This window comes from Neltuma alba, unplaced genomic scaffold, assembly GCF_004799145.2.
Source record: "Neltuma alba isolate B1F8T4 unplaced genomic scaffold, ASM479914v2 tig00004376_pilon, whole genome shotgun sequence".
Classification (NCBI taxonomy): Eukaryota; Viridiplantae; Streptophyta; class Magnoliopsida; order Fabales; family Fabaceae; genus Neltuma; species Neltuma alba.
In genome coordinates, this window is record NW_021633680.1 from 127,379 (window position 1) to 133,378 (window position 6,000).

The following is a 6,000-nucleotide window of genomic DNA, read 5'->3' on the forward strand; positions in this document are numbered from 1 at the left end:
TACATAGCAAATATGACGCATCTTACTTGACACTTACTTGACACTTTTTTTATAAATCGAAATAAATTTATTTACATATTTACTTCGTATACTGTAAAATTACTTTTAAAATTATAATTGGGTTTCCATCTAAACACTTTTTTTAATCTGCTCATCCTTTTCAAAAATTTGGTGGTCTAGCTAGCTACGTGGACTAGTTAGCTAGCAAGTCCCAAGCCATTCGATTTTTGGAACACTTGAGATCATGTATATAGATATTTTCAACTGGGGACCAAGTATGTATAATTGTCTGTATGTGTAGTGGTGTACGACATGGGATTAAATACCATGTGGGCAACGGGTACGACCCAAGGCCTCAGCATTTTGACACACACATTATATTCGGTGGTTTTTTATGCTAATAAATGATAAATGATGTGGGTATCAGGGCAATTAATATATTGAGCAAATATTAAAGTTCTCTACCTTGCATTTAACCTACGTACTCGCTGGTGACATCAATGTTCTGACATTTTTGTTTGATCCCACGCACATCAAGTCTCGGTTTCTGTTAATAGTAATACGTAGTACCTTCGGGATTTCAAATTTAGTCAAACTTTCATCTATATGGTCGCAAAATTAACAAGAATGTTTCTTTTTCTTTTTGAATTGTGATCGACGATCATCATCTGCAGGCAGAAAATGATGAAATTTGATTTTGTGAGTTGTTGCAGAAACTGATGCTCACTTGTCAATTCTCATCATCCATTCGTCTGGCCGGCAGGTAACCACATAAATGATGGAGGCAGAACTGATTATTTTTTTAAAAAAATTATTAAAACCAAATGAACCAGGCATATCATTTTTTCCCATATATTTTGAATGATAGAAAGTGATAATCCAGCTCAAAGCTGAGTTCTGTCCACATCTAGGCCACCAAGAATTCATTGCTTGCCGGTCTTGTTGCTCTAAAATGGACAGTTCATGTTCAACATTGCGTCTTCAATATAATGGCTATAGGTCTTGTTTGGGACCACAATTACAAACAAATATAAGCACATTTCATATAAATCGAGATAAAACTCTTCTCACATGCTTGTATCATATTTTCTAAATTAAAATTAAAATACTGTTTATAAGTTATTCTAAACGAGTTCTTAATTTCGTACCTCATTTTCAAAGAAGTTTCAAAGACAACCACTCAACAGCTGGCTGTTTTATATTGATTTTAATTATATTTATGCAATTAGGTAATTATTTTATATATCTTAAAACACTGGTCCACCCATTGCGGTTATTTAATGTCTGTCTCCCTTCTCGTGGAGGAGGTTTCGCCAGCGCCAAAAGTGATTTGAACTGAGAGACGTACGAGAAGGAACTGATAATATAACTACACACACACACACGCACCAATGACAAAATTTAATAATCATAAACCCGTGTCTTTTTTTCATTATTGGAATCTCATTCTCAATATGGCCAATTAACTGACACTACAAGAATGAAATATATACACTTATTGCTATGTATTATCAATTCAAATATATGCTTTTCGGGTGCAGCTGTGGTAGATATATATATATATATTTATATAAGTGGAACCTATAGCAAGGAATACTTTTATTGTTTATTCGATTGATGACTATATTCTCATTTATATTAATTAATTAAGTAAGTAAAAAAATATTATGTTAATGATGCATATGGGGATTGATTATGATTCAGGAACCATATATTTTTGGGGTTGCTTTATAGTAGCGTCCATATATAAATAAAGGTAGCTTTGGATTGAGCAGAATAAAATTATATTATTTAATCTTAGTGGTGGGAATATCCTTATGTCAGCTAGCTAGCTTTGCTTCTTTTTTTTTCGCTTTCCCTGCTAATTTCGAATTGTACTAATCATCACTGTTCCTTATATTTTAGTCGGGAAGCTGAGGGGACATAATTAGATTCCGAAGCATGGTTTTCTATATAATCCCAAGGGAAATTAAAAAGCAGAAAAGCAAAAAAAAAAAAAAAAAGGGTCCAAAGAAAGCCATTTGCCAACTGGGGAGTGGTAGTTAAACAAGGGAGGCCATCAAAGTTGATATGGCAGAGAGCCAATGATTAAATGCGACCATCGAAAGGTTGGCCCACAGAATGAACGGTGTTGATTGATTGACGGGGGCTGGTTGGTGGGCCCGCTCACCGGTGGGGTCATTATATTATTAGCTACCGAGATTTTTTTATTTAAAGATTTAAGACTCGCCGTGGATCTTCCTCTGCTGTGCCGGCAACTACTGTTGTTCCGTGAGAAGGGAAATCTTTTTGTTTTTCTGAAAAAATAAATTTTAAAAATTGGAGGAATGATCCACCTGTTTGTCAGTGAAATTGTACATTGGTTCAGGCAATGAGCAGCAGGTGGGGTCCACCACCTGAAGCAACACCTGGAACCGATAAGGTCGTGACCCCACAGTACTATTACCCCCCCTTCCCTCTCTGAAAAATCTTAATCATTGATGCGGTAAAAACCTCGAACTTCATGGCGCACAGTGCAGAATCTGAAGGATGAAATTTAAAAAAGCGCTGTAAATTTGGGGGTATTTGGATATTTTTAGAAATAATTTTGAAAAATATTTTTTTAAATGTAGATAATTTTTTTTATATATTTACTTTATATATCGTAAAATTACTTTTAAAATGATGATTTAGTTTCTATCCAAATACTATTTAATATGTTGTTGTTATTATTACTTCTGCTTCTTAATATAAGAGCTGATTTAACTTTTAATTTAGTTTTAAATATAAAATTTTAATCCATTTTATTTTTAATATTTATTTTTTTTTCAAGTAATCCCTATAGTAATTACATGTGTTAAAGAGTTATTATCAATTTGTAATTCAAATACACATGATTAAATAACTAATTTAACTAACTTTTAATCTCTCTAAACTAGTTAATTAAATTTTATATTAAAAATATGAGATAGTATAATTTATTGTAATGCTTAGCTATAAATGCTGAATTTATGTCTGCCTTGCGGTAACACTGTTTTATCCCTCTACTGTCACACGCACGAACTTGTGGCCCATAAAGGTGGTGACAGATATTTATTTCTTTTAGAATAAAAGAGAAAAAATAAATGAATAAAACCCTATAAAATGCCAGTTAGGTAGGAAAGGAGGAAACTTACCCAAGGCCAGGGAAGTGAGTCGTTTTCCATCTTCTGTTGAACATAAAAAGCATAAAATTACAAAGTAAAAGGCTGGGATGTAAAAAAGAAAAAGAAAAGGTAAAAAATTGCACAAACAATGATGGTAAGATATCGTGTAGTGAAATAATTCGAAAAAAAAAAAGGAGACATATAAAAAATTTTGGAAAAAAAATAAATAAAGAGGCACCCAAATACCCCCATTGTTAAATAGTGTCATCATCTTTCCTCAAACCCTAAAAAAACCCTCTCCTGATATGTCTTTCCTTCCTCCTTCTCACAGCTCCTCGCGCTCTCTTCCAAAATATATTAATCACACCAAAAAAATTTAATCTGGGAAGAAATAAATTAAACTGAATTTTTAACAACAATCAAACCTCACGTGTGTCAATACATCATCAAACAACTACACATGTAAGGAAGCACATCATGATGATCCTCTCTATGAGTGGTGGCTGGTGGTGTCGTGCCGATCGTCGCCTCCGCCTCCGTGATGTGAGTGGGACCCGCTCGCCTGAGACTCTGACAGCCCGATCACCGGCCGGTACGGGCTCAGCCCTGCCAGCATGCTCAAATGTCCTTCGTTAATGTTGCCGCCCCGCCCCCGGCCCCGCCCCCGCCGCCACTACTTATCCCCGACGAACCTAATTGCTGACTCGGCAATAAGGCCATGGGTGTGGGGAAGTTCATGAAGTGCAACGCACTTGACATGCTTCCCCTATACAATCCACTGTTGTTACCGACGGGAATGTCCATATAGGATCACCGCTCATGACCTGGTTACTTGAATTCGTCAACATCCAAATGTTGGCTGGAATCTGAGCATGGCTGGCCGGGATCGCCCCTGCGCTCGACTGCAACAGATAACTCCCCATTTGATGCTGCGTTGACGACAAGTCCTGCTCCGTCGGCCGCCGTTTCCTTCCCATCCCTTCTTCCGGGGTGTCTGGCGAAAAATCCAACGTCGTAGCAGCCGAAGGCGGACCCTCCCCCTCGCGCAGCTCTTGCTTAGCTTGCAACAGGTTTGTGGTTAGGTTACTGGATTGAAAATTTAGAAGCGTAGAGGCGGGGGTATTATCGGAAGACAAACCAATTCCTGGGAATAGACTCCGGCGCTGTTGGACGGAGAAGTTGGGGTTAAAGTAGGACGATCTTAACTGAGAAGGGACCGACATAGTGGATCCTGAGCTCCTCAAGGATATGTTAAGCGAAGTGAAGTTAGCCGGGATGGTCCCAGTGCCGGTGGCAGCGATGACAGCAGGCTCAGCCTGCTGGAGCAGCCACTCGATGGTCTCACCGTCAGACTTGTGGCCGAGCTCGCGAGTCAGCTGGAAGACTCGAGCTGCACAAAGGGCAGGCATTCTAATGCGACGGCCACGTCCGTCGACCTTGGTGTGGCGGTCCTTGGTGGAGGTTCTCTTAGGCGGAGGCTTCTTATTGGAAGCAGGTTCGGTGGAAGGAACGATCTGGTTGGATCGATTGGGATTGGGGGAGGCAGGTTCGGCAGAGATGGCTAGAGAAGGGTAAGGGGAAGACGTGGAGCAAGAAGCAGCTTCCTGATCTTCTTTCTTCTCGAGAAGCTGAAAGGGAAAGGTGGGACGGTGGTGATGATGGTGGTTGTGGTGGTGGTGGTGGTGGTGGAGATCATCTCCTCCTTCCATTAAAGTGACTGGCTTGTTGTTAGAGAGAGGGAGAGAGGCAGTGTATGAAATAAGCGAGACTATATAGTTTAATCTATCAGTGGTGGGTCTTGCTCACCAGTGGCTATATTTAGAGAAGAAAATGAGCATGAGGGTTTTTCGACTTCACTTGCTTTCTCTCTCGGTACAAAGGGAAGGAATTTGCAGCTGGGGAGAGAGGAAGGGGAGGGATAAGCAGGCAGGCAAAGATAATGAGTGGGAATTATACGGGTGAGAGAGCTTTAATAAAATTAAAAAGCGTGATTTTTATAGCAGAAAAGAGAAAGTTGCTTTTAGTCGGAATTAATATTTTTAATTTTGTGAGGGGAGGGGGGAGGGGGGGTTGGGGGCTTTTTATTGTGGTTGGACAGCGTCTTTGGTTCAGAGTCCACGTGAGGTGCTGTTTTTTATGATTCAATCCATGAAGACATGGGAGGCCGGGGTGGGACCCCATCCCAAGTCAAAAAATTTTAGAGAGACCTGGAAAGTAAAGATTATGGGGCTGGGTCCCACGTCATTCAACTCATCATTTCCTTCTGCGCCTTTGATGAGGAGGAAGCTTTGGGATTCCTCTCTCTTCGGGCCTCAGATCATGACCAACAACGGCACCATTATGTCTTTATTACAAATAATTCAACTTAAAAACCAACCCTTCCTCTCTTCCTCCTTCATCACTTGTGCCGCTTCCAAGCATCTTGGTCCCGAGCTACTGCAACTATCAGTTTCAAAGTCCCTCATTATCCATAATTAGCTTCCCGTACCTTGTACCCAACCCCACTCTTACCTATAAATATATATATATATATATCTCTCTCTTTTTCACTTTCAAAGCGCTCTTTTTACTATAATAGGCATGCTCATCAACTCCCCTCTTCCTGCCATGCCAATCTCTATCATTACCCCCCTCCCTCGTTTTTCACTAACACCTCCTCATCAACTCTAGCTATTATCATTGGTAATGTCACTTGCTAGCCTTATGATCTAGCAGCATAAAAAGCTCTCTGTATAAGAAAAAAATTATGAGTTCAATCCTGCTTATAACTCTCTAAGACAGCTCACCAATATAATACACAAGGGAGAGTCTTTACCTACCCTTTCTAATTCTGAGATTTGAATCTGTCACCTCCAAATCACATGATAGCAACCTT

At 39.5% G+C, this 6,000-nt stretch overlaps 1 pseudogene; it reads right to left on the reverse strand.

Moving 5' to 3' along the window:
- Window positions 1–2,975: 2,975 nt before the first annotated feature.
- LOC114744497 (transcription factor TCP14-like) lies at window positions 2,976–5,048 on the reverse strand (annotated as a pseudogene).
- Window positions 5,049–6,000: the final 952 nt, after the last annotated feature.